Source organism: Schistocerca gregaria, chromosome X (assembly GCF_023897955.1).
Source record: "Schistocerca gregaria isolate iqSchGreg1 chromosome X, iqSchGreg1.2, whole genome shotgun sequence".
Classification (NCBI taxonomy): Eukaryota; Metazoa; Arthropoda; class Insecta; order Orthoptera; family Acrididae; genus Schistocerca; species Schistocerca gregaria.
Genome location: NC_064931.1, coordinates 300,514,205 through 300,533,562, shown reverse-complemented (window position 1 = coordinate 300,533,562; position 19,358 = coordinate 300,514,205).

Below are 19,358 nucleotides of genomic sequence, written 5' to 3'. Positions count from 1 at the left end.
GATTTCAAATGCATGTGTCACCTATTCACCTCTGAGCTGTACAACGAACGAAAATGCTTACATTGACTCGTTTTATAGCAAGAACTGCAATTTTGAGATGAAAATTACCTGCCACTGCCTAATGCGCAAGGGCGTCACGATTAGAAAGGGTGCTCAGGTGTCAAATCAAGAAGCGGATCTGAGAGGCTGCTATCCCAGGGGACGGGAGTAAGGTTACATACAGAGTGACATCGGCTCAGCAGACTGCATCTTTCACCTCCATTCTGTTCAGCTCAAACCTTCTATGATGACGAGTTTATAATATTGACGCTATAATTCTTTATTCAGGGTGTTACAAAAAGGTACGGCCAAACTTTCAGGAAACATTCCTCACACAAAGAAAGAAAATATGTTATGTGGACATGTGTCCGGAAACGCTTACTTTCCATGTTAGAGCTCATTTTATTACTTCTCTTCAAATCACATTAATCATGGAATGGAAACACACAGCAACAGAACGTACCAGCGTCACTTCAAACGCTTTGTTAGAGGAAATGTTCAAAATGTCCTCCGTTAACGAGGATACATGCATCCACCTTCCGTCGCATGGAATCCCTGATGCGCTGATGCAGCCTTGGAGAATGTCGTATTGTATCACAGCCGTCCACAATACGAGCACGAAGAGTCTCTACATTTGGTACCGGAGTTGCGTAGACAAGAGCTTTCAAATGCCCCCATAAATGAAAGTCAAGAGGGTTGGGGTCAGAAGAGCGTGGAAGCCATGGAATTGGTCCGCCTCTACCAATCCATCGGTCACCGAATCTGTTGTTGAGAAGCTTACGAACACTTCGACTGAAATGTGCAGGAGCTCCATCGTGCATGAACCACATGTTGTGTCGTACTTGTAAAGGCACATGTTCTAGCAGCACTGGTAGAGTATCTCGTATGAAATCATGCTAACGTGCTCCACTAAGCGTAGGTGGAAGAACATGGTGCCCAGTCAAGACATCACCAACAATGCCTGCCCAAACATTCACAGAAAATCTGTGTTGATGACGTGATTGCACAATTATGTGTGGATTCTCATCCCACCACACATGTTGATTGTGAAAATTTACAATTTGATCACGTTGTAATGAAGCCTAATCCGTAAAGAGAACATTCACACTGAAATGAGGATTGACACATTGTTGGATGAACCATTCGCAGAAGTGTACCCGTGGAGGCCAATCAGTTGCTGATAGTGCCTGCACACACTGTACATGGTATGGAAACAGCTGGTTCTGCCGTAGCGCTCTCCATACAGTGACGTGGTCAACGTTACCTTGTACAGCAGCAACTTCTCTGACGCTAACATTAGGGTTATCGTCAACTGCACGAAGAATTGCCTCTCCATTGCAGGTGACCTCGTCGTTCTAGGTCTTCCCCAGTCGCGAGTCATAGGCTGGAATGTTCCGTGCTCCCTAAGACGCCGATCAGTTGCTTCGAACGTCTTCCTGTCGGGACACCTTCGTTCTGGAAATCTGTCTCGATACAAACGTACCGCGCCACGGCTATTGCCCCGTGCTAATCCATACAATAAATGGGCATATGCTAACTCCGCATTTGTAAACATTGCACTGATTGCAAAACCACGTTCGTGATGAACACTAACCTGTTGATGCTACGTACTGATAAGCTTGATGCTAGCACTGTAGAGGAATGCGTCGCATGTCAACACAAGCACCGATGTCAACATTACCTCCCTTCAATTGGGCCAACTGGCGGTGAATCGAGGAAGTACAGTACATACTGACGAAACTAAAATAAGCTCTAAAATGGAAATTAAGCGTTTCCGGACACATGTCCACATAACACTTTTCTTTAGTTGTGTCTGAGGAATGTTTCCTGAAAGTTTGGTGGTACCTTTTTGTAAACCCTGTATATATTTCATTCCTCTTTGAAATCGATTATGCTCCCTTGCCACCTGTTCCCAAGATTCAATACGCGCTGTTCAGTATGTAATATCCCATTCCATAATTATGTAGTCTGACTCCAAATCTTTCAAATTTCTTGCAAAATACACATTTTTATGTGCTTCTTTCAACTGCTGTATGTATTCAAATGCAACTTATCATTCTATAACTGAGTTTTTCGCTTTATTATTTTCACAGCCATCATAAACTTCCTCCAATAATGACTGCTTCCCAAAGTTTCTCATCAATTTATATTATCTAATTATCATGTGAATATCGCTCATCACTTTCAAAGCTAGCAAGCAAACTAATCGCTCCACTAATTATTTTAGATTATTCCAATAAACGAACTAAAAAAAATGTTTCAAATAGCTCTGAGCACGATGGGACATAACTTCTTAGGTTATCAGTCCCCTAGAACATAGAACTACTTAAACTTAACTAACCTAAGGACATCACACACATCCATGCCTGAGGCAGGATTCGAACCTACGGCCGGCCGCGGTGGTCTCGCGGCTCTAGGCGCGCAGTCCGGAACCGTGCGACTGCTACGGTCGCAGGTTCGAATCCTGCCTCGGGCATGGATGTGTGTGATGTCCTTAGGTTAGTTAGGTTTAAGTAGTTCTAAGTTCTAGGGGACTGATGACCACAGCAGTTGAGTCCCATAGTGCTCAGAGCCATTTGAACCAGTTTTCGAACCTGCGATCGTAAGGGTCGCACGATTCCAGACTGTAGCACCAAGAACCTCTCGCCCACTCCGGCCGGCAAACGAACTCAGTATGTGCTACTGATTCATTGGAGCGTGTCTTCCAATTGTGAACATCAAGCGCATTTTCATTCTCTCCCATGCCGGAATGTATGTAATGGTCTCTGAATAATGACCCACCACTCTCATTTAATGCAGGTTAAATGATATAGGTGGATTTATAACCTCTGTTCGATTTTAATGGTGTGTAATAGTTCTGTTTACGAGGATCGGTAGCACTGATAATTTTATTGTAATTTAGAAGATTCTTTCATGTATAATTCCTTTTATGAGGTTCAGTTTTAAACAATAGTTTACATAATTCTCTAATTCTAAGGTATCTTACAATTTGAATTATTAAATCACCTCTCTCAAGAGTTACCCATGAATTCTGCACACTCCTTATAGTGGTTCAAATCTGATGCTGTATTAAACGTCGCATCTCTTGTTTGTTGGTTTACTAAGAACTGATGCTGCCAGTCTACCGCCTGTCAACGGCACAATTTTCTTTCATAGCTCTCCTTCACCTACTTTTTCCTCCTCCTCCTCCTCTTCCTCATCATCATCAATATCTTCTTCTTCTTCCCCCTTCTTCCTCCTCTTCTCCTCCTTCTACTTGTCTGCTTTCATAAATGGAGCACTTCCTTTAACCTTATATTCATATTCTTAGTCTGCCTTATTCTTCTTTTGCAATGCGTGTCCTTGAATCGATATCTATAGTGGTTGACAAGTGGGCCAAATTTGAAGCAACGACAGTTTCCTGTAGATATTTCGTTGAGATGACTTTTAAAACCAATCTTTTGTCCAGTGGAACTGAGAGGCATTTCTCGACCACAAGTCTCAATAAGTATCTGAACTGATTATAAATGAGAATCTCAATTCATGCCACAATACGGAGTTTCTCACTTGTAGTAGATGATGTCAAATACAGATACAGTTATCGAAATTCATACGTTAACACCTGTTACTTAAATCATCATCTTGGCTAATAACTAGAAAATTATATCTATTATCATTCCTTGCTCATTTATGCACGTCGAGGAATGCATTAAAAGTCAAATCAGTGCTAACATGATAGCTGAATCTTGAATACCCGAGGAGTGTTCAAGATTTCCGTATGTCAGAGAAACCTAAAATCACACATGATCGCTGAACACATGTCAGAAACAAAGTTTGTGTTGTAAAGAGTAAATACATTACCATTGTCTCTAATTACGTTCTTTAGAAGATCATTATATGTTTGGCATAGATAAATGCTCTTTATACGATAACGGAGACCCATAGAAAGGCATGCGTTCATATGACAATGTTTATCAAAAGAAAATTCGTCGAAAAGAAATATAAAAATTATTTCACCTCATCATGCAATGTAAGATACACCTTACATTAAAATACGAAATATCCAGTAAATGTTAAGTTTTCAAGTCTTTTTCCTATAAATTTATACATAAATTGCAGGAGGAATTTGGAGTATATACAAGTTAATTTAAATATGGTTACGAAGATGATGGAGCAGAGGAAGAAGGAGAATGCAAAGAATGTAAACCGACATATTTAAAACAACAGTTCGAACTAAAGTGTATAAAGCCACGCAGTAATCTTGTAGGTGTTGTTAAAACTCCTCGTAAAATTGAGAACGAAGGTTGCATGTGCTACCCTGAGATGGAGTTTGGCACAGGAGAGGAATTCATCGCAGCAGACCATTCAGAAGACTGATGGCTCAAAAGAGCTTCACAAGTTGCTCCAAAACCAAAATCACTACGCAGAGAGCGTAAAATAAGTGCAATATTACCTCTCATTCCAGTATTTGCTGCATTATCAGCACTTGGAGGATCAGCTGGCAGTGCAACAGGAATTGCTAGGACCGTTAATGAGACAAAAGGTGCTGTAAAACTTCTAACTGGGATACAGAGAAGTAATCATACAGAGGAAACAACAGCACTTAGTGAAGAGAACGGGTTGTATTTAAAACCATACATGAAAAGTGGGCTTGTTCTTTATTTGACGAAAAAACAATACCTTCCACAGGCTTCCAACAAGAGTGTGTACTAATATTAACTTAAAATATTATGTCAAGAAGATGAGCATACCACATTTTTGGGGTGTGTTTCTTAGAGATATTTTACCTAAGACACCTTGAAGTTATGACAGTGCCACTGTGAAGATCAAGATGAAGAGTGAACCAGGTTCGCATTGGTTATCTTACAAGGAGATAACCTTGTGCGTTACTTCGACAAATTTGGCAGAAGCAATGAGGTAGTTTGAAAATATACCATCTACACTACTATACAAAGACAGGTCTGTGTTATTCCCAAGAAATCTCGAAAATTCCAAAGGAATACTGTATCTTTCTTCTTAACAACACAGGCACCGCAATATCGTATTGATCCGCCAATACTAGGCAGCGACTTTCAGTTTAAATGTACGTCAGAATAAATGCACAAATGTACTCACCCACTAGTAAAGGCTCTTGGCTACATAAAATTATAACAGGAGTCAAAAGAATAAAATATTTTTATTTCATCAGTATTCACCATGCCAGAGACAAAAGCCTACTGTTCTAAGGTACAGGCTAAAGCGATAAAGAAAAACTGGGATGCAGAGGGTGCTAAAATATGGGCTTAAGAACTACACCTTGATTGTGTTCAGTAACATCAGTTTACATGAAAGTAAAATGAAAATTTCCTCCAGTAGGCTGCTAATAATGCAATAAATTTAAAGTTATATATTACATATCAAACCTCTAATATAGCTGCTGATAGAGTAATACTGCACGTAAATTCAGCGTGCAGAAGCCAGAGCAATATTTACAAAGAACCACTGTAAGTTAAATTACAACATAAAAAATGAGATCCTCCTGTTTAACTTTACGGCGGCTTACTCCAAACAGATGTAAACCACAGTACGAAATACTTCTTCTTGGAATACCAACTGTAGGAACATGTACTGAAATGCCACGAAAAATGAAACCCAGTGATATAAAATGTAAGTAGCAACATATTCATTTTATAGGCAATGACAACTGTATTGTCTTTATCGCCTTTAGTTATTAAAACTTTATTATGTTTTAGTTTGAGATTAATATCACTAATAACTTTTTTCCTTTAGTGCAAATACTAGTCATAACTGCCCCTGGCATGGTGAGTATTTAGTTTCTGCAAATATTTTATTCTCTGGACTCCTGTTACAATTTTATGTATAAAGATCCAAAACATTCGTAGGTTTATTCTGACGTACGCTGAATGTAATCTGGCTGCTGTGTTAAGCCATGGGATGTGATGTTTCTGGCTTTTATATCAATTTTATATAGAGCCGCTCAGCTTCAGGTAATGTAATTTACCACTATATGATGTAAAAAATGAGTACCCCCACCACAAATATTTTCTGTTTTTAAAACTTTGTTATATATATATTTTAGGGGCCATTCCTTCTGAAGGAGATACTTTCATAAATATTGAAACCTAGGTCCAGGGCTAATTAAACCTTTGGTTTGCTGCTGGTCGACTGATTTTTTCCAACGTCTTCAAATGTATACAATTACTGAATCGCAGCCATGTTTAAGATTTTTCAATGTGAAGTTCTTGGATCTCTTGTTGTATGACAGCCCCGTAAGATGTCCCTTTTGATGCCAATGAGCAGAATAGAACTTTTTGTTGAACACCGAAAGAATTTCTTTTTTAAATCGCAATGAGCGGAGTGGATCATGTCGTTGATAAAAGGAAGACATTTAATGCTTTTTTTATAATAAAATATGTATCTGGAGTATTATCCCTTGGTGTTTCTTCCCTGTCCCTCTGTAACGCTTTATACGACGAAATATTTTGTTTTTGATGCCACGTTGTGACGAGATCTGGCTCTTGTTGGTGACTCATTGTAATCAGCATGCAAGCAGCTGAAGAGCTGCATCACTCAGCATGCAGAGTTTATTTGAAAAGAGTGGTTATTATGGAAAGGAATTAATGACCCTCATTAAGCCGATTTTATTGACCTGACTGCATATTAGAAGTATTATTCAGGCTGTAAATACTTATTGACAGTAATTGGCGTTTATTACAAATAACGATGAGTTATTTCACAGGAGATTAAAACTGATACTAAGGTTGCAGATACGTTGAGAAAATATACAGAAGAAGTTATAGGATTCCAAATCATTTACAAACAAAATTAGATAAGAATTTCAAGAAGCTGAAACCTAAGATTAATCACTACTCATAATTTTCCATCTCGATAGGTTCAGTTATGGAGTGATTAAACATAACTCTTTAAAGGAAAGTGTTTAAATATTTCACGGCTCAGGGTTCTTTCAAATAGACTGATAAGGTGCAAGGCCCGGTCAGTCGCATAATGACGCAAAACATAGAACAATTGAAGTGAAACCTTTTTGTCTGAAATAGAGCAAACATTTTGTCTACTGTGTATAATAAGTTCAAGATTCTAGAGCCACGTAAAGCTAAATTCAAAGTTGGCAATCTAGTTAGAATTAACAACCATAATAATTTTCTAGAAAGGCTTCATGCCGAAATTTTCTAATGATATATTCAAAATTCAAACAGTTCGGAAGACAAACCCAAGACCGTACCTCGTGGAAAATTATGTCACATGGCCATGTCAGGAGATGTCTACAGAACATAACTACCAAAAAAAGCTTTTGCACAAAAACAAAGCCACTTTTCACACTAATGGGCAAGTATATTGTCGAATCTGGGGTACTACAAAACTTCCACACGAATGCAATGAATTTGAGCGTGATTCCCCAAAGATAAAAGTTTTTTGTGCCTTGTTACGTCGAAAACTGTATGGGCCATTCTTCTTCGTTGAGAGCACTGTCACTGGATATTCCTACTTGGACATGTTGCAGCAATGGCTGATGCCTCAAATGCAATCGGACTCTCCGTTCATCTTTCAACAGGGTGGGGCTCCACCCCATTTTCCTCGTGAAGTTCGTGGGTACCTGAACACGGAGCTGCCGCATCGATGGATCGGCTGTGCTACAGAAGGGGACAGTTTTATGAAATGGCTTCCCCGATCACCAGATCTGATTCCGTTTTTATGGGGATACATTAAAGATCTGGTGTATGTACCTCCCCTACCACGTGTTGTGTAGAGCCCCGGGAGAGAATAAGGGGAGCGACTGCATCAGTCGACGATGCCATGCTGGGACGGATATGACAAGAATTCGATTACCGTAATGACGTCTGCCGGGTCACTCATGGTTCGCATATCGAATGTCTGTAAAAAAGCTTTCAGAGTTTCTCTTCAACATTTAATATGTATGACATCTGTATAACGTTTAGTTCTTGTGCAATAAATAATTGCAAGTGTCCCCGGAATTTATGTACACCCTGTATATTGGTAACACTTGGGCTGCATGATTGTAGTAGGCTAAAGAGAAATGTAATGTTGGTGTGTCTCAAGCATATCTAGTTCGTAGCACAATTTCTACTACCATAGTGAGAAGGTAATGATAACATTCATGCAATGGTTTTAGACTGCAGGGCCTAACTTAAACGCGACAGTCAAAGGGGTAGCCCAAGATACATGTTGCGGACGGCTTCTCGAGAGCGGAACCGTAGCGTCCTCGGAGGTGTGACAATAAATGTGAGCTCTCCGAAAGACGAAACCAAATATACCAAATGTAGTTACCATCACACGTTAATAATCTCAGCTTGCATCGTAGAACCCGAAAATGCCATGTAAGCTTTAATCAGATGATGCCAAGTTTAGTGCATCATGTGTTGCACATAGCCTCCTGCCACCTGAGTACAACGTAGTGATGATTCATACAGTCATGTGAAATTTTCAAAGTCCATTTTTGGAGTGTTGTTAAACCCGCGCGTCACATTTGCTTGAATTTCGGTCATGTCGTCAGAGCGTTGACCCTTCAAGTGAACTACTGCATTTTGTCGTTTTGTGGTAGGCTTATTTTGATAACATTAAGTCTCGTCACCCGTGATGGTTTCTTCTAGGAAGCAGTTGTCACCGTTTTGCATTTCGACCAAGTCACGGCAGGCGTCAAGGGGACGGGAGGCAAGGTGTTTGGGACAAACTTTGCACACACTTTTCTGTTTTAACCCATTCTGGAGAATGTTTTTAACACTTAATTTAGAGTTGTAGCTCCACTGCGTGTTGACACACAACAATTTTGACACAGTACGGTCGCACGTCCATCATCTCACACTGCCTGCACACAGAAGTCTGGTCGAATGTTCATTTGATTAATTCAAGGTACCTACTGCGCTGACGTCTCTGTTAAGCCAGGAATACAGTGTCAGTTGCGCAAGTTTTTGAATGGCTAGTTTAGTAGCTGATGGACGCCATTTTGAAAAACATGAATGTGGAACCTCGTCAGGTTGATCTAATTTTAAATTAGTGCAAAAATATAAATACTTGTACGTTTATCGTCGTCAGCAGCCCAATGGTATATTTCAAATTTACTGATTTTTTGCTTGTATCGTACCACACCTGTGTCCTCTGTCTCAGATTCATACATTAATATCATACAATGTAAGCTTTCACGGCCGGTACTGTCTTCACTTAAAACTTGTGGGCTGATAGGCCGTGGTCGAAGTATAAAACTCTCTCCTGACGTTTTGTCTCCCGCAGTCGGAGACGAAACGTCAGGAGAGAGCTTTATACTTCGACCACGGCCTATCAGCCCGGAAGTTTTAAGTGAAGTCATACATTAATAGTTTTTCATAATTCCTGAAATTTCGTGTTATCATCGCAGAATATCATGCAAATGCGTTACAGCTGACTCTCTTCTGTTAACGACACTGTCTAATCGCATCACTAACTTGTTACAGTTCAAGAATGAATTAGGACTTTTTGAGTGTTATAAAGGAATATAACTGGCCGACGTCGCGTTTATTTTAAAGAAACCATCTCAACATTCCGAAAAGATTTTCGCATATTAAAGCTGTAACGGTGATTAATTCGGCGTCTAACATCAGAAATACATCTTTACAGTCAGTGCAAGTTTGAGTTCGAAGTAGGAGGTATCCTTCAACTCTGTGAACTGATTGCATGAATATTATATATGACCACTATATTGCGGCAAGGCTGGGATTCCAGAAAGAGCACTAGCAACAGCCTTTGAAGTCGGTACTTTATGTCCTCAGCTGCGTCTTCGCTGAGTACAGCTCTCCCCTTCACTCCATTTCAGGTGATCAGTTTATTTCTCGGGTGTCTTATGCCCTCTGTGCAAGAGCCCAGAAGAAAGGGAAGAAGAACTACCGAGGAACATTGGAATATATTATCATAGATGTTGTGAGTATTGTTATTCATACTCACGAAAAAAATATTTATTATTAAAAGTATACAGCCTTGAAGAGACACAAGATTAAGATTTAACGACTCGCCAGCACCTTTGTCGATGAGCGAAGACTCTCATCAGAACGTTGCAGAGAGACTCGAAAAGAGAAAAGGACACATGTACAGTTGTGTAACTTCATAGATTTCTTACAGCGGAGGATGAATGCTTGAGCAGTGGAATATTCTCTAGTGATGACATGTGTGTGTGCAAACGCTTATGTTCAGTGCTCAGTACCTCTTCAGTATCATTCTATGTAGTTTTTCTTTGCATGTACTGAAATGATTTGATAGTGTTAATAAGGATGTAAAGGGCACGAAGGCTCCTTTTGTTATCTTGTGTTTATGTTTTTAGTTGCTATTCTCGTAAATTTTACCAAACTCGTTGCTAGCATGCGCCCTTAAAACAGTGCCTCTGTCAAGATTTCAAATTTGAACAGTCTGCATCATGAAAACTAGAGACAGCCTTTAAGTTAAGTGGTATGATTAACTGATTGTTTTTTATCTTCTAAACATAATTAAAGTTTATCTCGGCTCTTTTTAACGGTAGTTAGAATGCCTTGTGGAAAATGGCTGTTCTTCGTGGCAGTTGCATTGTTTACAGTCGGCCGGCTCCGTGCAGCCTCTGTAAACTGTGCCACTAGCCACAATATTATTGCCAAGAACCGTATGCCAGTTTCTACTGTTTCCTACGTGGTCCTAAGAGATTTTACATATGATATCAAATTATAGCCTGATTGTAGCTGGCGGGTAATGCCTATATTTGGAGGAACAGTCATCCCTGAAAGGCTCCACGTTGTGGTTGGCAGGAGAGTCAACACCGTTTTACTAAAGGAGGCCGAAATGCACGCGTTTTAGCTCACGCAGGCTGGCGTGAGGTCTGGAACATGACAAGAAAATTAGAATTTAGAAAAACGGACGTAGCTGGTGGAATACTCAACTTTAATCCATTAATGATGAACGTCGCTCTTGACGGTACATGATTCACAATATCAATAGTAACTGATAATTGCACCTTGCTAGGTCGTAGCAAATGACGTAGCTGAAGGCTATGCTAAACTGTCATCTCGGCAAATGAAAACGTAAGCCGGCAGTGAACCATCGCTAGCAAAGTCGGCTGTACAACTGGGGCGAGTGCTAGGAAGTCTCTCTAGACCTGCCGTGTGGGGGCGCTCGGTCTTCAATCACTGATAGTGGCGACAAGCGGGTCCGATGTATACTAACGGACCGCGGCGATTTAAAGGCTACCACCTAGCAAGCGTGGTGTCTGGAGGTGACACCACACCCCATGTATGTAATAAACGGGTTTGAGGCTGTATCTTCGATTGTTAATGTGAGAAATCCGTTAAGTGCATACGTCTCCAGCTCGTTCAGCGGCCTCTTGCTCGATGACAGCCGTGGACAACCATCGAGGGGAAACAAACTGTTGCTAAATGCAGATAAACAGCACTGTGTCCATGACACTCCCTCTGTTAGAGATAGTGTCACTAGAGTTGAGAAGTCCGACGATAAGTTGATGTGCTTCCCCTCAGGAATGACCGTCGCGTGGAAGATGTTGTCTTGGAGCAGTCGTGAGACGCATAACCGCGAGGTTCATATAGCCACACACGTCTACGCGTATCACGGCTGCCACCTGCTGTTCGACGCTGCTTTCTGTTTTCCCCGGAGACTAGGGCAACTTGTATAGACAGCTAGCTCCATTACAGCTGTTTATTTGCCGAATCATTTCAAAGGTTGATAGATCGGTCGGAGTTCTCCTGCGACATGCGGAAGGAGTTTATAAACCAAAATCATCGTCTTTTCTGTGAGAAATTCGGCTGCAACTCCTCGACGTCTCGACGTGGACAATTCTGTGAAGTGTGTGCCGTTGCGGTGGATAATGCAAAGTGCGTTATATACCGGAGCCGTGAAACAATATGTACTAAACAGGCCTCCTCCTGGTCGGCTGGCTGGGGTGGCGTGGGGCAGTGGGGTGGGGGTGATATGGGGAGGGGGGCTGGAGGCGGACACGCGAACGGTCTGACATTCCGTAAGATAACCAAAAGAAATTCAAACGTGGTGACACAGGATATTAAAATTTTGGTAGTTAACTACCAAGGCATTCGCAGTGAACTTCCAGAACTCACCTCCCTCAAATAATGTAATTATAAACAAATAGTACTGAAAACGCAAAGTTATCTGAATGGACCTGTAGAAGGCGAGGCAGCTTCTCAGAAACTTGAGAAACGTGTATCGGAAAGATACAAAATCATCCCCTGAATGCGATGCGTTCATTGAAACAAGAACGAGCAGTTGATCTAGAGTGGTCGGAAGTGAATTTTACAGAAAACACAAGTCGATAATAGTAGCAGGCACTAAATGGACTTCGGCTGATAATCAGTTGACTGAGACAAGTCGGTCGTATAGTCATTCAAAGGCAGCCTGAATTTGATAGAACGTAAGTGCATCAGTAATTCACCGGTAAACTGCCAGGAACAACTAATGTCACAGCCACCGCGATAGAGAAACATTTTTGACATCCAGGATGTGAACATACCCTATGTTATCGTGATTGTAGTTAAGGATACAGGGATTAAAGATATTGATGATATTTTAGTGCCGAGGTTCATCAAAGCAAGAAGTTTATCAAGAAGGCTAGGAGAACTCTTGCGTTCGGCAGAATTGTTGCAGTGACTGTTAACAGTAAACGTGTTGTTTCATTTAATGTCAGTAACAGTCACGGTAAAGCCTAACCTAAAATGTTCGTATTTAAACTAATATCAAATTTCAGAAATATTGTCAGTCGTATTCTAAAACCATAGGGTAATTAAGGTGGAAGAAGCTCGAGTTAATTTAATGGGTTCATTCCAAAATTATTGCGGCAACGGAAATCGATACTAACAGAGTCATCCATCTCACAGAAAGGCAGACAAATTGACATATTCCTCCGTAGCCTCTTGGCGCTAACCGCAGTCGTGTGGTGGGGAATATCTAGGCCCAAAAGATCACAACAGTCTTGATACAATCCCAAAAGGTGTCAACACTTTTTTGCAAATTCAGTGGAAATGTACACACTGATTTTTTGCCTCAAGCTCAAACTTTCAATCGTGATTTGAATGCAAGCATTTTGAAAAGGTTAAGGGAGGAAATTCGCGAGAAGAGAGCATGTCTCACGTTCAGCTTTGTCAGCTTGCGAGCTTTGTGTCCTGACCCTCCACAGCCGTGTTATTCCATGTATTTCGTGCCATGTGACCTTTCCTGTTTCCAAAACTAAACCCAGTACTCCAAGTACGTCAGTCCTACACTACTGAAGACACTTAGTATTCATTACAGCTACTAAAAGACATTCCAGAATAAAGTTACAAGGTCTGCAAAGCGAGGACAGGCGAGCCCCTCTCATAAGGTGAGTACTTTCATGAGAAACATCTGAATGTAAAAACATTATCTGAAAATCAGATTTTTTATAAATATCTCAAAGGACTGGAAGGACCACAACTCGACATAGTAAATTTTTGTCATTAAAAAGTGATCTGGCTACTCTAGAATAATCTTGTGTCTAGTGTGACACCTGCAGAGAAACTTACATCAACGGAAACTATGTGGTATCCTCAGACCGTTGGCCTCCCGTAGAAGAGTAATTGTGAACCTTACAGAGTAACTAGAAAGCGACGAGTAATTAAAACTTGTACACGTAAGTCTAATCTAAGATGCAGTAAGCACACAGAGCAAAGGGGAGCAGAGTTTACTCAGCATTATTAAGTTCCAGTCGAGTATTTGACTCGTGAAAATGAGGTCTCTTCTCCCGTCTTAGAAACGTCTCTGAATCAATCGACAGTTTTCACGGGTGAAAGCGAGAAAAGCGAAAATTTCTCTTGTAATGTCATATCCCAAAGCTATAAAATTCTAAAGTTTACGGTTCGATATACCACAAATTTTGTATCTTTCTCTTTCGATATCGACTAATTGCAGTAGGTAATACGGAATAACGAACGCATATAATAAGAACTCTTTGAAAGATAAGTCCTTATTGAACGACATCCTATAGTTCAGTAACTTTAATTGTGACTAAATAATTTATTATTCGACCAGTACTAAGGACTACACACTACCAGGATTGGCGACGATCTAGTCCGGAATAAAGGTCGAATAATAAATAATGTGCAAGTAGATTAAAAGTGTTACTTTAAATAATGTCGTTTATTAAAAATACGCCTCTTTCGATACACAACTTTACCTTGCAATATTTTCACAACATAGCGAAACAGTCATCGTAATGCCACTGATAGCTGATTCTGTAGCCAGTATCGACAACAGACAGTGAATATCTTTGATGCACCACGAAGTAATTATCCCAATGGGATGAGAATCGGAAGGATGTGATGTACATCTACAGACAAACAAATGACTACAGTTTCAGAAAAGTGGGATTATTTATTCAAGGGAAAGGGCTTCACAAACTGAGTGAATCAATAACACCTTGGTCCACCTCTGGCCCTTATACAAGCAGTTATTTGGCTTGGCATTCATTGGATGCCCTCCTGAGGAATATCGTGCCACATTCCGTAAAAGTGGTACGTTGGATCGTCCAAATCATTACCTGGTTGGAGGGTCCTGCTTATAATGCTCGAATGCTCAAAACGTTCTCAATTGGGAACAGATGCCGGCCGTTGTGGCCAAGCGGTTCTAGGCGCTGCAGTCTGGAACCGCGCGACCACTACGGTCGCAGGTTCGAATCCTGCCTTGCGCATGGATGTGTGTGGTGTCCTTAGGTTACATAGGTTTAAGTAGTTCTAAGTTCTAGGGGACTGATGACCTCAGATGTTAAGTCTCATAGTGCTCAGAGCCATTTGAACCTTTTTTTCTTTTTTTTCTTTGGGAAGAGATCCGGCGGCCTTCATGGGTAAGTTAGGGTTTGGCAAGAACGAAGATAAGCAGCGACCAGTGAGAGAGGGCGTTATCTTGCTGAAATGTAAGCCGAGGATGGCTTGCCATGAGGGACAACAAAACGGGGCGATGAATATCGTCAACGTACCGCTGTGGTGTAAGGGTATCGCGCATGTCAACCAAAGGCTTCCTGCTATGGAATGAAATTGCATGACTGGCCGCTGTGGCCGAGCGGTTCTAGGCTCTTCAGTCCGGAACCGCGCTGCTGCTACGGTCGCAGGTTCGAATCCTGCCTCGGGCATGGGTGTTTGTGGTGTTCTAAGGTTAGTTAGTTTTAAGAAGTTCTAGGTCTAGGGGATGGATGACTTCAGATGTTAAGTCCCACGGTACTTAGAGCCTTTTGAACCACTTTGAAATGGCACCAAGACCATCACTCCTACGCAGGACCGACCAACCAACCAGCGATTCTGACGATCTAACACTCCAATTGGACAGAATTTGGTTCGATATTCCTCAGGAGGAGATCAACGACTCCAGCAACCGGTGCTAACCCGAATAACAGCTCGCATAAGTGCCCGAGGTGGAGCGAGGCGTTATTGACAAGCTCAATCTGTGAAGTTCTTTCTCTTGAATTAATTATCCAGTTTTTCTGAAACTGTGATCTTCTGTTCGTATTGTTTGTTAGTATATGTACATCACAGACAACACTGCCCGCTAACAAAGCACATTGGAACTAGATTTCGAATATTTTACTCTGCGAATGCGGCTTGCCGTTGAATTGCAGGTTGATGAGATGGTTCAGGTTACTTTGGTTCTGCATTGGCACTGCATATCTTCAATATTATTTCATTAATAATTTACGAGATACTTGTTTCACGGTCAATTGTTAAATAATTTGCGTTTCGAAGACCAGCGCCAGTGAGTTTGTGTTCCACGTACCATAACTAACTTCTTGTTCATTTGTGAGACCGCTAGCCACGAAAGTAGGTGCATACTCTGACTTCAGTAAATTCATCCATAGATTATTTTAGTTAATTCAGTCACACTTACCATCAGTTCAGATCAATAAATGATTCGTGACTTGTATGGAGATTTATTTACATTTTGCTAACCATATGTCGTTTGTACACCATGACATATATCCTCCTGTTCAACTGAATTTCAAATCAATTATTTGACGTGACATCTAAATATTCCCTCTTATTTCGATTATCCTGGTCATTTACTTATTTAATTAATTAGCGAGACTGTTACTTTGCAGTCATTATACGATCGTACAACGCAATATGCAACGCATGACTGTACTAATTGATACATTCCACGACTTTCGTATGAAATTTGATATCGGATATGGCTTCACCTATTCTACATATTAGGTGCCTCGTTCTTTACACACAGTTTTCATTAAATTAAGTAAGTAGCGACCCTGGCCTGGTACAACGCCCCCCTCCCCCCCACTCCGTCGAAGGTTCGAGTCCTCCCTCGGGCGTGTGTGTGTGTGTGTATGTGTGTGTGTGTGTGTGTGTTTTGTCCTTAGCGTTAGTTTGTTTAAGTTAGATAAAGTAGTGTGTAGGCCTAGGGACCGATGACCTCAGCAGTCCCATAGGAACTTACCACAAACATACAGTTTCCTGGTACAACTTGCACAAACGCTGTACATGAATCTGCAGAAGTGTAGCTGTACAATGTTTCGTATTTGGCCGTTACAATTACAAACTGAGTTTTCCATCCCCAATGGACAGTAACTGATTATAAGCGGAGTTGCTAGAACGCGTTCAGTATTGCTGAAGTATCAGTGACCGTTTTATATATTCACTCAAGTTCAATTTCCGTTTTACATATTCACTTAAGTTCAATTTCCATTTTCTATGCTTGCTACTTAAAGCTACGCTCTTGAAGTAGGTGTGAATTCATCATATAATTTTTATTTATCGTACTGCAGTCATATTACGTTCGTAGATTACTCACATGGCTCATAACTTTGCCAATGACAGGACAAAGCTTTTCAAAAGAAAGCATGTTAGGATTTAATTCCACTAGTAATTCAGATTCTTTATATTTTTCTGTCAATAAATCGTTTCGGTGTTTTGCAACCATGCCTTCTTAGATTGTTAGTTAGGTAACATCCATACTTGTAAGCACTGGAGTTATTACATTCTTCTTGAATTCTGAGGGTATTTACACTGCTCATATATATTGCACACCAGGTGGAATAGTTTTCTTGTGGTAGGTCTGTCATGGCTGGCTCTCTTAAGGATATAAGGGTATCAGCAGTTTTGCGGAAATGTCGTCTACTCCAGGAGCCTTGTTTCAGCTTAGGCCTTTCACAGCTGTGTCAAATACTTCTCGCAGCGTCATACCTGTCATCTTCTCTTCATCTACTTCGTCTTTCCCTTCTACGATATGCTCTTCAATTTAATTTCCTTTGTAGAGCCCCGCTATTTAGTCCTTCCAGCTTACAGCTTTCCCTTCTTTGTTTAGTACTGACATCTCATCTGAACTCTAGATATTCATACAGTTGTTTCTGTTTTCTCAACAGGTCTGCTTAATATCCCTGTATGAGGTAATACTCGGGTGTTGACAGTTGATCCGGGTCTGTTAAGAAGCTTTTTCTGTAATGGCTTAATTACCTCTTGTAGTGAGTCTGCGTACCTCATCACACGGGACTGCGTGGTTGCTCGTCACCAAGACCTCGAGCTGCGAAAGTAAGAAACCGTCAATGACGCGTATTATGGGTTCTTTCGTTATTTAGGGACAAGTAAATATAGCAATGAACTTCCTTTGGTACATAAATGTTTAATCTACTCCATTCTCATATCATTTCAAACAGTTGGTATAACATTTTTAGCCTTGTTAATAGCTTTATCAAGTTCTTTCTTGGCGATTCCAACAGTGCAGTTGCTAGTCTCGATGTCTGTTTGTCCCTTTTGCTTACGTCGCCCACAATTTCTTATCTAAGCAAGAGCCGATGAGCAACAGTCTGAGGAGACAGATTGATTTTCACATAAACCCTCTCAAAAGCATTAGTCTACCTTTACAACAGCCTCCAATTGTTTTGACTCTTTCAAGACATGCCAACCTCTGTTAGGGTTCATATGGGTTCAAATGAAACAATTTCGTTTATTTAAGATACATCTTTCAGAACAGAGAGTTTAACTGAACAGAGAACAACATTTACGTAACACATCATTAGATTACGTCCAGAAACATAATTTACGTTCAGTCAACGTACTGGGGGTTGATCGTGTAAAACTATTATTTATCGTCACCACAGCACACACTGCTAGAGACGAAATTAAGTTGTCTAAAAAAAAAGGTTCAAATGGCTCTGAGCACTATGGGACTTAACATCTGTGGTCATCAGTGCCCTAGAACATAGAACTACTTAAACCTAAGTAACCTAAGGACATCACACACATCAATGCCCGAGGCAGGATTCTAACCTGCAACCGCAGCAGTCACGCGGCCCCGGACTTTGCGCCTAGAACCGCGAGACCACCGCGGCAGGCTAAGTTGTCTAACTAGTTAACTAATTGTTCAGTGCCAGTCAGTATTTAATCAAATTATGTATTCAAAAAATTTTTTAAACACTGTTGTCTGAAGCAGACACTTTCTAATAACGAAAAGTATGTAATTCAGGAATCTCGTAAGGTTTCCACTTTCAGGTCTAAGGCGTAGTGAATAAAGATTATGAGAAGACTTACGATGAAAAGGCTTCATTTAGATATCCTGGGCAATTTTCGATAATGCAATTTAAAGAGAATCAAAAACGTAGATGCAAAACAATATTTCTCCATCGAGATTCGAACCGATAGCGAATGCACACATTGCCCCAGACAGCGATCACATTACGACTACGCAGCAGAGCTATTTTTTATGATCTGTCATGGCCATGTAGTTGGTGCGAGGTGTGTTACATATTTTTGATAAATAAATCAGGTCGTTCCTATACTTCTGAACACAGCCCCAGGTGTGGTGGCTCTCTAATTGGATGGCGCATTTTAATACCAGGTTCAGATTAGAGGAGAGAGATATGGAACACTAACCAATGTGTGTGTATGCTGGTTTACACATATAATGCACAGCTCTGAAATTAGAGTCATTTTAATGTTGAGTGAAAGGCACATATATGTATGAAAAAATGCAATTTGACGCCATTTTTACGTCAAGGATAAATGTCTTTTAGAAATAATGAATGTCCTTAGCTGTAATCTGAAGGTTACATAATTTTTACTGCATATTTGGCTCTATTTTTTAATAATAAAATCTTATTGGTTAGTGATATAGAAGTGAAAGTAAGAAATAATGTAATTTGACACCATTTTTACTCATCATTTAAATACTACACATTTCTTGGTGTGGTGGAGTATAACGCATACAGTTGGTCTATTTGGATTTTTTAAGACTGCAGTACAACTCGCTGGAGATAAGGGAGAGGGAGTTGGAGGGCAAGTGGGATTTTTCATTTCCCATTAAAAGAACTGGGCTGCTTGCACCATCTTGGATTT